This window comes from Arachis ipaensis, chromosome B1, assembly GCF_059453495.1.
Source record: "Arachis ipaensis isolate K30076 ecotype BB chromosome B1, ASM5945349v1, whole genome shotgun sequence".
Lineage (NCBI taxonomy): Eukaryota > Viridiplantae > Streptophyta > Magnoliopsida > Fabales > Fabaceae > Arachis > Arachis ipaensis.
Genome location: NC_142436.1, coordinates 141,602,375 through 141,618,324, shown reverse-complemented (window position 1 = coordinate 141,618,324; position 15,950 = coordinate 141,602,375). Strand labels below are relative to the sequence as shown.

The window sequence follows — 15,950 nt, the reverse complement described above, 5'->3', positions numbered from 1 at the left end:
CGTGTTGTAAAATAAATAAAAGATATACTACATATAAAATAGAGATGTGTAAATAGAAGACTCTAGTATTAATATAATTAGCTCAATAAAATTATTCTTTTATTTATATGCAGTAATAAAAGAAAGAGAGAGAAAACTATTAGTAGTGACTCAAGAGAGAAAATAGTGTTTTATTATTTCTGTGTATATTCCCTTTGCCTCAGTACATGTATTTATAGGCACATAAAGTTTACGTTTCAAACTTCTTCATTCTAAGAATTTATTTCCTTCAACATAGGAAAAATGTGTTTCTCAGTTCTCATGAATGGACATCCATCATTCTTATCTATCCATGTCACAACATAAGCTATTGTTTAAATTTAAACAATATTTTTTTCTATGTATCAATTATTTTCTAGATATCTATATGTATAAACATTTTATTAACATTATTTTTGAGAAAATTTCTTAGAAATATGAGGTTTATACATTTAGATATATTAAACTATTAACGTATTAAAATTTTAAAATAAAAATAAATTTCATTTTAGAACGTAGAATAATAATTTTTCATTTTTCCCTTTTGGGAAATATTGTCAAACACCCATCTACTAAAATTAATATTCATTTCAAGATGTCTCTTTTAAAAATAATTTTTTAGATTCAAATTTTGTAATTTTTATAATTAATTTTATTTACTAATATTAGAAATTCAAAATTTAAATTTAATTATAAAAGACTAATATATGAAAAAAATATTTAAATGAATTAAAGTAATTTTTTAATTTTCAAAACAAATAAAAACATCTTTAATTACATGAATCCATTTTTCTTTTGTTAGGACACAGATCATTCAAAATTTTGGTAATTTGTTAGACTATTTTTTTATTCCTCTATTTTACACTATATTTATTTTCACTCCTTTTTTCATACCATATTTAAATGTTACTATAAAAAATATTAATGAATATAATAAAATAATTATTCAATAATATTTTTTATAATACTTACTAATATGTTTTATTGTACTTATTAATAATTTTTATAGTATAAATAAAAATATGATATAAAATAAAAAAATAAAATATTGTGTATGTTAAAAGTATAATAAAAGTATTAACGAGTTCTATAAAAATTTATTAATAAGTATTTATAATTTAAATATAAATATTTTTTTATAGTTTTACAAGAATAATATATTAATTGCTTAATAATTTTATCAATATGCATTAAAAATTCTATTAATATAATGTCTTCTAAAATACTGTGCCAATATATATTATAATAATATTAATAAAAAGAAATTTTAAAATTCCAAACAACAGTGGAGTATTGTAACATCTACTCTAGAGGCAAAAACTTGACGCTTCGTAAATTTTTTTCCTCTTTTTACGTGAAAGCACACAACTCACACACTCGGTGAAATCTTTTTCCTTTCCCTCCAAAGCTCATCACTCACCTCCAAAGCCCGAAGAAAACACTTTCAAAGAGCTCACCATCGCGAAGATCGAAAACCCTCTCGCTATCGCCATTGACCGTCTTCGCCCCCCACTCACCACATCGCTGCACGCACTCACCACATCGCTGCACACACTCACCACTCGACCGTCGCTCCTTCTCGACCCTCCTGCACTGATTGTTGCTGCGCCGCCCTCACCATCGTCGATCTCTGCGCTTCTCATCGTCCTCTCTGTGCTCACGTCGTTGATTAGGTATGTATTAATTTCTATTTGGTTCTGAAATCTGACGGGGTTTAGGGTTCCGATTTTAGAAACCGGTTTCTGCTCGGTAATCACAAACACAACAACTATGCTCTTATTTGTTTCTTATATTTCAATTAGAATGTTGAAATTTGAGAGTAAACCAAGTTGATGCATGAGCCAGATACCCTTGGAGCTGAACCCCTCGAAGAAGAGTTAGGTGTGACACTTCCAAAGGATGCATTCGAACTGATTTTTGTTTTTATCCAAGAGTGGTAAGTGGTGTCTGCTCTCTGCTGCATTACTTTAGTTTTGTCTCCGTATTGAATCTGTTTTTATTTTTTTATTTTTTTAAGTTGATACGTTTATAAGCATGATTAGGATGATTAAGATAATGAAACTTTGCCTCCTTTTGTTTGCCTATTTTTGCCATTGTTTTTAGGTAAAACTGCAAGCATGATATAAAATTAAAATGAGGCGTCATTTGTGTTACTGTCGTGAAAGCATATCAGCTGAATATGAAAACAGGAAAAAAACCTAAGAATTCTCTTTATCTTCTAATTAAAGACTTAAATAAGCATCATCTCTAATGATATCTCTTAGGATCAATTAGTCGGAATAGTAAAAAGATTTCACTCCCTATCTAATATTTGAAGATGTTGGTAATAGGTTTTAGCTAAGATCACCATTACACACAGATAGATCATAGATGCTTTGAATTTTAGTGATAATAGCCAATTAAAATGTGTCAAAAAAATAACAGCAAATGGGAAAAAGGGAAAAACTTGGTCCTAGAATGTATAATACTGTTATTTGATGAAGCACAGTGGAAATAGGAGTTTTATTAACCAAGTTTTGAGTTACATATGGATAAAAATAGCTGTATAAATTCTTATGTAGCTTCTCATTCTTGTTGCAATTAAACGGCCATTCCTTAGAAAAAGAATTGTAATGTGTTATTATTTAATTACGCATCCAGTGAAAATAATAATTGTGCAGAAATTTCGTTAAAATTAAAGGGTTACTATAAAACTAATGAGAGTGAATGAATAAAGTAGGAAGAATTGGACGGAAATATTTATCTGTGCTGCTGCGGTCTCCAGCCTGTTATCCGCTCTCCTAAAATTATTTGATTCTGAGTACTCAGCCCCCTACTAATTAATAACATGGTAGGGTAGGGCTCCGCTGTAACTTTCCTCTTATTTCCCCCTGTATTGTCGTTTCTTTTAAATACTATATATAGTTAGTTAGTCCTTTATGGAAGACATGCATAACTTCCTCCAAAGCTTCCAGAAATTTGATTCCTTGCCTACTACTACTACTATAGTACTAATTGTCAAGCATTTTTTGTGTTTTTGTTAATTTCTTTTTCTCCAAAGCGAATTCAATGCAGCTGCCACTAAGCTGTAGAAGGTTTATAAGAGTTACCATACCAGAAGATACTGGGCAGATTGTGCTATGGTGGTGGAGGAACTATGGTTAGTTTTTCATGAAAACATGCCTTTTTTTTGTTGGTGCGCGCTAGGTGTTTGATTAAATTTCTATCTTATACATGTAAATAATTGAATGTTTTTGAATGATGAAGGTGGAAGGCATTGGATTTTGCTGCTCTTAAAAGTAGTTCAGTTTCATTCTTTGATGTGGAGAAACAAGAATCTGCTGTGTCAAGGTGGGCAAGGGCAAGAACAAGAGCAGCTAAGGTATGTTTTTTTTCAATTCATCATGATTAAATTCCAATATAAAAACCAGGCTGCAGCTAACCCAACCAACAACACTAACTTCATCTAGTTCTCTTCTTAATCTTAATTAATTTGATGTGATGTTTGAGAAGTGCATCGAGATTGCTCAGAAGTGTCTTGATGATGTACATGATGTTGTCCTTGATAGTTATTCAGATGATTTAGGTGTCAACATAACAAGAACTTGCTAGGTGTTAAAAATAAGGATTAAAGAGTGAGACAACACAAAAACATTTGTTCATATAGTATTTTTCTTAAGTTATATGACTAGCACTAAGATTTATTCATATATCTTATAACAATTTTATTTTAATAAATCCTCCACCCGAGGAGAAGGGTTTGGTGATGAATTTGAGCTCTGAAATAGAATGGTGGCTGAATATTGAAGAGGGTTTAGGGTTGGGTTTTTGAGTTCTTTACTTCTTTTCTAGTTTTCAGAGCGAGAAAGGGCCAAAGGGTATCATTCTGAATGTTTTTTTTAAATGAAAAAATAAAAATGACGGCGTTTGGGGGACTTTGGTTCTGAACCAGTAACACTCCAAAAATCGGACTGGTCTAACAATTGTTAATTATTGGTTCGACCGGTTTGTATACCATTTTTTACCAGACAGTTTTTATCCTTACCGGACCGGTAAAAAAATCAGTTAATCCGATCAAATCGTCCAGTCTGATTTTTTAGAACCATGCTATTTTTGTCTCCAACAAATTTTAGATTAGACATTTAAATCCCCAAATAAATTTAATTAGCTTATTAATCCCCAACAATTCATTTGGTAAGTCACATTGGTCTCTAACCCATTTTGCTCCGTCAACTCTTAACAGAACTATCTTATTTATCACGGTAAGTTATTGTGTCAGACGTTAAATATCACGCATACATAAAAGACAAATTAGTTTCTACGCCTATTTGTGCACAAATGACACTCTGTTTCCTTCAATATTGCTCCTATTCTCCATGATCCTAACCATTATTTTGAAACAAATTCTTTTCCCAATTTAGGTATGTGATTGGTGAACATTGCGACCCTTGAAAGCTCGTCAACTCCATGTCGCCTACGAGAAAAAAAGTGTTAGTGATGATTAAAGCATTAATTGTGTATCAAATGGAGGAAGAAATTGAAAGGCTAAAGAAGAAAACTTAAAACGTCATTGTGGAGCATATACCATTGTCATAGAGTCTAGCATACAAAGAACCCAAAAAGATCATTCTTTAGTTGTCCTTAATTCAAGGTAATAATGTTATTGATTGAATTGAACCTTTCGTTAGTTGAATTGAAGTGATATTCAAGTCTTGGAGAACCTGATATTGTTTTAATTACTTGCAGCCTTATTGGGAAAAAAATTGCACATTGTGACTTCTTCACTATCATCCTCCTTAAAACTTAAAAGTGGAGGCCTATATTTCATGAGAAATTGCAACATTAGAAAATTCCATATCTCCAGTTGTACTATTGTTTTCTTCTTCACTACTACTTAAGATCACATTATTTAAAATATAATGATCGAAAAATAAATAAAGCTCATCTCTATCCTTGTTCTCCTTCTTGTTGTCACACATTTTTTTAATCTCCTTGTCTCCATAGATAGTGTGAAATCCGGAATTCAAGGTAAATAGCTTTCGGGTTAAATCAGTATATTTGTTTGTATGCATGATAACTAATATCTTTAAAAAATTTCTTCAAATAAAAAAAATTCACCAAGTTAACATCTAGGAAAAAAAAAACTTAACACTGTCATTTATGTAATGTAGTATCTTTTTATTGTCATTCACAAAATTCTCTCCATATTAAAAAAGAGGAACCACGAGCTTAGTCATGAAAAATGGTAAATATCAATATCACAAGGTCAAACGCAGCTCATAAATAATAGTTTTTTCTTTTTTAATACTTTTAGATAGCGTTTGTTTCCTAAAACTGGGATTGAGATTGGGGACTGAGTATTGTGTTTGGTGACTAGAGATTAGAAATAAAATTTCAGTTCCGACACAAAATTTCAGTCCCTTTAATACCTCCAGAAAGTTGGGACATACGGGACTAAAATTTCCGGGGACGAAGATTGAAACTTTTATAACATTTCTTTTCAAAAATATTCTCATTTAACTTTTTAAATTACAAATCTACTATTCAGCCTTTATATTTATCTTAAACTAAACATGATATTGATAACACGTTTTGAGTAAACTCAGAGAAAAGTAAAGAACTGAATATCAATTGCACTAGATGCAGAGAATTAACGTGTTTACAAGGCCAAGTACTTCTGCATTATATGCAGAGCTGTGTACAATAATAATGTGTACTTGGCTTCGTTTGGTTAGTGGGTGGAGATAAATAAGACACAGACACAAATATACAAAATGACATAGACACAATGACACATGAAATTTGAGAACTTGTTTGGTACTCAAGGACATAACACTATATGTAATTTATGATTCTAACAAAATGACAATGTTATCCCTACCACAAACCATCAACACCACTTCTTTACCATTATTTCAATTCAAATTACTACCATTAAAATCACCATAACCACCTCTCTACCACCATTTCAAAACAAATTATAACTATTAATAATAACAAATACAGAATAAATAAAAAATTCAGATCCAATCTAATTTAATATATAAACACAATTTTAAATCAACATTTAAATAAAAAAAATAATATATGAATTAAAAAAAACAGAGAACTAAATAGATCTGACAACGAGAAAGAGAGGCGGAGGAATTGTAGAAGAGAACCGGAGGCGAAATTGGAAGAGCAATATTCCCTGAGACTTCATGTGAAGAGAGAGAGTATAAGAAGAAAGAAAGATCCAGAGCAATGTGACATAAGTTAATGAAATATTCATCATTCATTATTCAGTAACAATGTGTGCCAAAGACATCGGTTTGGTTGATAAGTATACAAGTTAAATACATGGCGCAATTGGCAAAGACCAAACATGATTTCTATGAGTTAAATGTTCATCTGTCTTTTGGTTTTAAGCTTTATTTATATAATTTTTTTATTTAAAAAAACACTTCTTGGTAGAATTTTTGCTGCTTGTAAGTTTTAAATATATCCTCAGAAAGGGGTCTATAGAATACAGAATTGAAAAAGTCCCAACATTCCCAGTCTACTTCAAAGATGCCAGTGCAGATGCAACATTTCGTGATATTCGCTCATGTATTGGCTCCTGCAAAAGGAAATGGAGTTATATTCCTATGACTTTATCAGATAATAGATAGCCAAAATGAAATGTTGAAACATATGGATTACCTCAGACGACAGCACCTCAAACTTTGATTTGTTATAGTCTCATACAAGAAAATATATCTGTCCAACAGAATTAGTATAACGACAAGATTACACGTTGGTTTGGAGAAATAAAGCAGCAGGTAGATCTATTTGAATGAGGATTAGACATGACAGACGTGCCATGCAACCAAAACCATGGTTGAAGCATCTTTGTGTAAAAATTGAATGATTAATTCAAGCAATCCTGATTCTCAAAACCAGTAAACAAATAATTCTATGGGCAATTTATTTGTGTATTTATCACAAAGAAGCACATATCAAGTGGAAAAAAAAGGAGAAAATTTTAGAGAAATACCGCCAAGACAATCGCAAACAAGATCTTCAGGAGCTTCAGGAAGAACCTGAACAAGATTCATTAGTGTGATTTGAAACCTTATTAAAGCATGCAATCTAGTTAATTACAAGTATAAAATAACAATTGTTAGACCAGCCCGATTTTTAGAGTGTTACCAGTTCAAAACGAAAGGCCTCCAAATGCCGTCGTTTTTATTTTTTCATTAAAAAACAAAAACAGATTCAAAAATCAAAATTCCCTCTTCGATAGATACCCTTTGGCCCTTTCTCCCTCTGAAAACTTGGAAAGAAGTATAAAACTCAAAAACCCAGCCCTAAACCCTCTTCGATACCCAGCCACCACCCCACTTTCATCGCCGAACCCTTGCCGGCGGGTGGAACTGTCGTTGTCGCCATCACTTCTCATTCTTTCATCGCCGCCACTTCCCTTCCTCCCTCGCCGCCGGTAAGCATTGCTGCTTTAATATATTTTTGCTTGTTTTGTAATAATGCCGATTCTAAGTTGCTGAGATAATGATACTGAATTACTGATTTTGTTAATTTTTGCTTATTCTGAGTTGCTTATTTTCTGAAATAATATTGTTGCTGGATTTCTGATTTTCTGATTTCATGAGTTAATTTTATTGATGGTTAATTTATTTAATTTGTTGAATGCTGGTGCGATTCTGAATTCAATTTAATTTTCATTCTGAGTTTGGAATTAGATTCAATTTAGTTTTTGTTGCTTATGTGTGGAAAAAGTGAAGTTATTCTTTACAATAAATGGTACCTGAAGCCTGTAGTGTGTAAGAACCGCAATTAATCAACCGGTTAATTAAACAATTAATATTGCTTAAATTAGATTCCGAAAAGTTAGAGAGAGAATTTGAGGATTTAAAGGTGATTTTTGGACTTAGTGGATTTTTCTGAGTCAGAAAATGTGTCTTCTACGAAAAATCGTAAAAAATTGCGAACCAACAGTTGAACCGGTTCAACTCTGCCCGGTATTGCATGAGAAAAAGTGAAAACTGTCAAAAACCTTAGAAAAACATTAGAAATGGAAAACCAGGCATTAATTTTAAAAGTTTGGTCCGAAGTTGGGCCAAACGGGCTAAAAACGCTAATGGGTTGGACCGGAACCAAGTTGGGCCCAAGCCCGACATATATAAGTCCTTTAAGTGAACCCTTTTCATCCATAAACCACTCACACAACATAAACACCAGCTGCATGAGAAGAGAGAAAAGAGAAGGGGGAAAATACTATTCACTTCTCACTTCAAGTCGCGATATCTCGAGCTACGGTGCTCCAATTCGCGTGCCGTCAGCGGCTACGCGAAGCTCTCGCCGAGCCCGTCATTTCTATCTAGGCCATGTGGTAAGTTTCTCGAGATTCTCTGCCCAGTTTTCGTGCCCTTGTGAAATTCGAATTTTTTGGTTTGGTTTTGAGTGAAATCTTGTGTTTTGGATGTTTAGGTTTGCTCTAAGCCTTGCTTAGCATTGGGTTTTGACATCCAAATCTGTTGGAATAGGTAAGAGCCATTAAACCCTTGTGAATTTATATTTAATTGGAACCCTAGGTTGATTGAGGTGATTTATATGTATATAGTTTGATTATTCTGGCTTTGGGAGCTTTTGGAACTTAATTGTGCTTATTGGAGTGGAAGTGAAAGTTTGGATTTTGGTTAAAAGCTCTCTAGTGCTCAATTTTGAGTTTTGGACATATAGGGGATCGCCCAAGGTATGATTTTAGTTTCCTCTATGTAGTATATAATATTCATGGACACTTAGGCTAGTGACCCATAGGATAGGATTGGATTTGAATGGTTGATGAGTTGTTGGATGCTATTGTATGATGATGTATGATAAAATGATGATTTTTGAGTTAGATATTGATAATTGATAGTGGTATGATGAGGATGAATGATTTTTGAAGTTGGGGAGTGAATTATGTTGATAAATGTGATATTGATGTTAATTGATTGGGAATATATTAATGAGGTTTGATTATATGTGATATATCAATATGGAGATTGAGGACGAGGTAAAGTGAAGAAATATGTGGTAAGCTTGGTGTAATATGCCATAGGGTGTTGATTTTGATGAGAATTGGAGTTTGGAATGGTTTGGTTTGGTCTTGGTTGTGTTTTATAAAGGAATTGTGGAAATTGTAATTTTGGGTAAAAGTTAGTTCTTGATGAACTTTGTTCGATCATAACTTTTGCCTCGGTTTTCAAAATTAATTGAAAATTGTTTAGAATTAAAGATCTTTGAAAACCTTTTAAATCGATATAAATTTTTTGAAAATTGAAATTTTGAAGAGGAAGTTATGATCATTCAAAGTTGGTGTTAAAAATCTGAAATTCTGCGAAGTTGCATAATTTCATGATTTCTGATATGTGCGAGCGCACACTCTCGTGCGGACGCACACCCTGCGAAAAATTTTGACCTGTGCGGATGCACACACCTGTGCGCATGCACAGGCAGGGAACTGCGTTCTGTTTGCAGTGCTAGCACAGCTTGTGCGCGTGCATATCTAAAGAATAATTTCAACCTGTGCGGACGCACAGGCCTGTGCGGACACACACGTCGGGAAGGCCAGTCTGTTGGGGGCACTGACACAGGTTGTGCATGTGAATAGACCTTTTTAGTTTTGACACCTGTGCGTATGCACACTTTTAAAAATTTCCTGGGCATGTGCACGCACAGACCCCTGTGCGGACGCACACATCCTGTTTCTCAAATTTTTCTTGTTTTTCAACTATTCTACCTTCCTAACAAGGTTGTAAGCCTCTATAACACCATTTTAGGACTTTTGGGCCTAGTTTTGAGTAATAGAACATGGGATATAACTTAAGGGTTCTAGTACATGATGTTATGATAAATTAGAAAACGGAGGCCTAGGTTTCTGACGTGCTGAGAATGGTTTGACATTAGGTGAAGGATGATTGATGTATGTGATGAGGAATGATGAACTTTTGATATTTGGAAATTGAGTTATGAATGGACAGTGGTTGAGATGAGTTGAGGACTCGGATTGAGATGATGAATCTCTGTATACTGAAATTTTTTTTTTGAAAACCACTAAAATAATGTTTTTACTGAGATTATGAGACGCTATGCGCCCAGCAGGGACGGTGGTTAATCCCGCCTGTCGAGGTAGCGGCGGCGGCGTAAGGACGGTGGTTAATCCCGCTTACGTTGAGATGTGAGGTCTGAGGCAAGAGTATTCTACTCGCATCCCTTCAGATCAATAGAGCGTGCAGGCGCAAAACCCTGGACAATGATTCGAGCACTATATCTCGGGGGTTCCCATTGATAATTCTGAAGGGCGACGTCTCCATGGAGATGTGTCGGGTTGGCAGTTGAACCGACAATGTGATATCATAGCCAGTAGGGCAGGCATTCATCGTATGCATTTTCTATCTGTTTGTTTGCTTTGCCGACTTGTAATTGTATGCCTAATTAAATAACATGCCTATTTGCTTACTTGATCTACTTGCTTCGTATGCTTTTACTTGTGAATTACTTGCATTGTTATTAATTGTGCTTTCTACTGGGATTGAGGAGGTTCGGAAGGCGATGGCGATGGGATCGCATGGAGGATAGGTTGGCGAAGGCTGTGGGACAGCGGTGTTTGGTTAGAGTAGAAATTCCCTAAGCATAGACAAAAACACCATGGCGGACGACCATGACAATGACCACAACTCTGGTTTGGTGGGTAGAACGCCAAACAAAAACACGGATGCCACCTCCAAAGACACACCTCAAAATGGGGGAGATAAGCAACCCCCAAACACAAAAATTTTGGAAGCTATCCATGAGCAACAGAATCACCTTAAACAGCTAGAACAAGAAGCTGAACATGAACATGAAGCCGAAAGAGACCTTCGGAGAGAAACAAGACGACGTCGAAAGCTAGAGGACAAGCTCTTAAGGCTAGAAGCCGATCTCGAAACTAAGACCGCTCGATCCAGTCATGAAGATAGCCCCCACAAAGATCAAGACCCATTCACCAAAGAGATCATGAAAGCTAAAGTCCCAAAGGACTTCAAAGCTCCCGACATGACCCCGTACGACGGCACATCGGATCCAAGCCATCACCTCAACAATTTCAGAAGCAGAATGTATCTCACTAATGCCTCGGATGCTATTTGTTGCAAAGCCTTCCCGACTACCCTAATGAAGACAACAATAAAGTGGTTCGACAGTTTGCCTCCAAGATCCATCACAAGTTTTGACGACCTTTGATGAGCGGATAATTTATACGCTTTTTGGCATTGTTTTTAGTATGTTTTTAGTAGGATTTAGTCATTACTAGGGATGTTTTCATTAGTTTTTATGCTAAATTCACATTTCTGGACTTTACTATGAGTTTGTGTGTTTTTCTGTGATTTCAGGTATTTTCTGGCTGAAATTGAGGGACTTGAGCAGAAATCAGATTCAGAGGTTGAAGAAGGACTGCTGATGCTGTTGGATTCTGACCTCCCTGCACTCAAAGTGGATTTTCTGGAGCTACAGAACTCGAAATGGCGCGCTTCCAATTGCGTTGGAAAGTAGACATCCAGGGCTTTCCAGCAATATATAATAGTCCATACTTTGGCTAAGTTTAGATGATGTAAACCGGCGTTCAACGCCAGCTCTCTGCTCAATTCTGGAGTCCAGCGCCAGAAAGGAGCCAAAACCAGAGTTGAACGCCCAAACTGGCACTAAAACTGGCGTTCAACTCCACAAATGGCCTCTGCACGTGTAACACTTAAAGCTCAGCCCAGGCACACACCAAGTGGGCCCCAGAAGTGGATTTATGCACCAATTACTTACTCATGTAAACCCTAGTAGCTAGTTTATTATAAATAGGACATTTTACTATTGTATTAGACATCTTTGGATTACCTTTTGATCCTTTGATCATCTTTGAGCGCATTGTTCTTAGATCAGAGGGGCTGGCCATCTCGGCCATGCCTGGACCTTCACTTATGTATTTTCATACGGTAGAGTTTCTACACTCCATAGATTAAGGTGTGGAGCTCTGCTGTTCCTCAAAGATTAATGCAAGTACTACTGTTTCTATTCAATTCATCTTGTTTCGCTTCTAAGATATTCATTCGCACTTCAACCTGAATGTGATGAATGTGACAATCATCATCATTCCCTATGAACGCGTGCCTGACAACCACTTCCGTTCTACATTAGACTGAATGATTATCTCTTAGATCTCCTAACCAGAATCTTCGTGGCGTAAGCTAGAATGATGGCGGCATTCAAGAGAATCCGGAAGGTCTAAACCTTGTCTGTGGTATTCCGAGTAGGATTCAATGAATGAATGACTGTGACGAGCTTCAAACTTGCGAGTGTGGGGCGTTAGTGACAGACGCAAAAGAATCAATGGATTCTATTCCGACATGATCGAGAACCGACGGATGAATAGCCATGCTGTGACAGAGCATGTTTGCATAGTATTCACAGAGAGGACAAGATGCAACCATTGACAAGGGTGATGCCTCCAGACGATTAGCCGTGCCGTGACAGGGCACTGGATCATTTTCCCGAGAGATGACCGAAAGTAGCCATTGACAATGGGATGCATTACATAAAGCCAGCCATGGAAAGGAGCAAGACTGATTGGATGAAGACAGCAGGAAAGCAGAGGTTCAGAGGAACGAAAGCATCTCCATACGCTTATCTGAAACTCTCACCAATGATTTACATAAGTACCTCTATCCCTATTCTATTATTTAAAATTCGAAAACATCATTATCCATTTATATCTGCCTGACTGAGAATTGCAAGGTGACTATAGCTTGCTTCATACCAACAATCTCTGTGGGATTCGACCCTTACTCACGTAAGGTATTACTTGGACGACCCAGTGCACTTGCTGGTTAGTTGTATCGAAGTTGTGACAATTATGTATTGAGATCAGAGCACCAAGTCTTTGGAGCCTTTAGACATCACAATTTCGTGCACCAAGTTTTTGGCGCCGTTGCCGGGGATTGTTCGAGTTTTCGGCAAGCTTTTGGTCCGGTAACATCAGTGCCAAGTTCGATCCGGCAACAGCACCAAGTTTTTGGCGCCGTTGCCGGGGATTGTTCGAGTTTGGACAACTAACGGTTCATCTTGTTGCTCAGATTAGGTAATTTTTTTTTTATTTTCAAAAATTTTTCAAAAATATTTCTAAAATTTTCTCATCTGCTTTCGAAAAAAAAAAATAAAAATGTTTTCAAAAAAAAAAAAAATTTATTCAAAATTTTTAAGAATGAATTCTAGTGTTTCATGAAGCATGTTGAAGCCTGGCTGGTTGTAAAGCCATGTCTAAATTCTCTTGGACTGAGGCTTCCACATGACAAAAAAGAAAACTTATATGCCTGATTTTTTACATGCTGAAGCTTGGCTGGCCATTGGCCATGTCTAGTGTTTTGGACTGGAGCTTTCATTGAAAGCTTGGCTGGCTAGTGAGCCATGTCTAATTCCTGGACTGAAGCTTTAGACTAACATGGCAAGATTCCTGGAATTCATATTAAAAATTTTGGAATCCTTATTTTTCTTTTTCATATAATTTTCGAAAAAAATCCAAAAAAATTAGAAAATCATAAAAATAAAAAATATTTCATGTTTCTTGTTTGAGTCTTGAGTCATGTTATAAGTTTGGTGTCACTTGCATATGCATCTTGCATTTTTCGAAAATTTCATGCATTCATAGTGTTCTTCATGATCTTCAAGTTGTTCTTGGTAAGTCCTCTTGTTTGATCTTGATGATTTTTTGTTTGGTGTCTTTTCATGTTTTTCATATGCATTATTGAAATCTTAGTGTCTATACATGAAAGATTTCTAAGTTTGGTGTCTTGCATGTTTTCTTTGCATCAAAATTTTTCAAAATTTTGTTCTTGATGTTCATCTTGACATTCATAGTGTTCTTGGTGTTCATCTTGACATTCATAGCATTCTTGCATGCATCACATGTTTTGATCTAAAAATTTCATGCATTGCATCTTTTTAGTGTTTTTCTCTTGCATCATAAAAATTCAAAAATAAAAAAAAAAATATTTTTCCCTTTTTCTCTCATCAAATTCGAAAATTTGAGTTGACTTTTTCAAAAATTTTTAAAATCAAGTTGTTTCTTATGAGTCAAATCAAATTTTCAATTTGAAAATCTCATCTTTTTCAAAATCTTTTTCAAAAATCAAATCTTTTTCAAAATTCTTAGTTATTTTCGAAAATTCCAAAAATATTTTTCAAAAATCTTTTTCCTATTTTTATATAAAATTTTCGAAAATAACTTAATCAATTAATGTTTTGATTCAAAAATTTGAAGTTTGTTACTTGCTTGTTAAGAAAGATTCAAACTTTAAGTTCTAGAATCATATCTTGTGATTTCTTATGAATCAAGTCATTAATTGAGATTTTTAAAATCAAATCTTTTTCAAAACTAATTTCAATCATATCTTTTAAAAAAAAAATATCTTCTTATCTTATCTTTTTCAAAAATTTGATTTCAAAATATCTTTTCTAACTTCCTAACTTCTCACCCTTTCAAAATTTGTTTCAATTAACTAACTAACTTTTTGTTTGTTTCTTATCTTTTTCAAAACCACCTAACTAACTCTCTCTCTCTAATTTTCGAAAACATCCTTCCCCTTTTTCAAAATTTCTTTTTAATTAACTAATTATTTTATCTTTTTATTTGAATTTTCGAAAAACTACTAACCTTTTTCAAAAACAATTTTCAAAAATCACTAACTCTTTTTTTTTCAAAAATATTTTTCGAAAATTCTCTCTCCCTCTCATCTCCTTCTTATTATTTATCCATCTACTAACATCTCTTCCTCACATCATCAAATTCGAACCCCCTCTTCTATCTGTGTTCGAATTTCTTCTTTTCTTCTACTAACAATAAGGAACCTCTTTACTGTGACATAGAGGATTCCTCTTCTTTTCTTTTTCTCTCCTCTTTCTTATGAGCAGGGACAGAGAAAAAGGCATTCTTGTTGAAGCTGATCCAGAACCTGAAAGGACTCTGAAGAGAAAATTAAGAGAAGCTAAATTACAACAATCCAGAGACAACTTGATTGAAAATTTCGAACAAGTAAAGGAGATGGCAGCCGAACCCAACAATAATGCAAGGAGAATGCTTGGTGACTTTACTGCACCTAATTCCAATCTTTATGGAAGAAGCATCTCCATTCCTGCCATTGGAGCAAACAACTTTGAGCTGAAACCTCAATTAGTTTCTCTGATGCAGCAAAACTGCAAGTTTCATGGACTTCCATCTGAAGATCCCTTTCAGTTCTTAACTGAATTCTTGCAGATATGTGATACTGTTAAGACTAATGGAGTAGATCCTGAAGTCTACAGGCTCATGCTTTTCCCTTTTGCTGTAAGAGACAGAGCTAGAATATGGTTGGATTCTCAACCTAAAGACAGCCTGGACTCTTGGGATAAGCTGGTCAAGGCTTTCTTAGCCAAGTTCTTTCCTCCTCAAAAGCTTAGTAAGCTTAGAGTGGATGTTCAAACCTTCAAACAGAAGGATGGTGAATCCCTCTATGAAGCTTGGGAGAGATACAAAGGACTGACCAAAAAGTGTCCCTCTGACATGCTTTCAGAATGGACCATCCTGAACATATTCTATGATGGTCTGTCTGACTTATCAAAGATGTCATTGGACACCTCTGCAGGTGGATCCATTCACCTAAAGAAAACGCCTGCAGAAGCTCAAGAACTCATTGACATGGTTGCTAATAACCAGTTCATGTACACTTCTGAAAGGAATCCTGTGAGTAATGGGACGCCTATGAAGAAGGGAGTTCTTGAGATTGATACTCTGAATGCCATATTGGCTCAGAATAAAATATTGACTCAACAAGTCAATATGATTTCTCAGAGTCTGAATGGAATGCAAACTGCATCCAACAGTACTCAAGAGGCACCTTCTGAAGAAGAAGCCTATGATCCTGAGAACCCTGCAA

The 15,950-nt window shown here is 35.0% G+C and overlaps 1 long non-coding RNA gene and 1 other non-coding gene across 3 annotated transcripts; one reads left to right on the top strand and one right to left on the bottom strand.

The window, feature by feature from the left end:
* The first annotated feature begins 1,367 nt into the window (after positions 1-1,367).
* LOC107636129 (uncharacterized) lies at positions 1,368-4,958 on the top strand. 2 transcript variants are annotated; one of them, XR_015902538.1, is made up of 6 exons: positions 1,368-1,691; positions 1,821-1,954; positions 3,059-3,157; positions 3,265-3,379; positions 4,419-4,648; positions 4,744-4,958. It is a non-coding gene; the product is annotated as an uncharacterized LOC107636129 (long non-coding RNA). The 2 variants fall into 2 exon arrangements; XR_015902537.1 differs by having other exon boundaries at positions 4,419-4,958.
* A 10,517-nt stretch (positions 4,959-15,475) lies between these two features.
* Positions 15,476-15,583, bottom strand: LOC148578659 (small nucleolar RNA R71). Its single transcript, XR_015903909.1, has one exon. It is a non-coding gene; the product is annotated as a small nucleolar RNA R71 (small nucleolar RNA).
* Between the last annotated feature and the right edge of the window lie 367 nt (positions 15,584-15,950).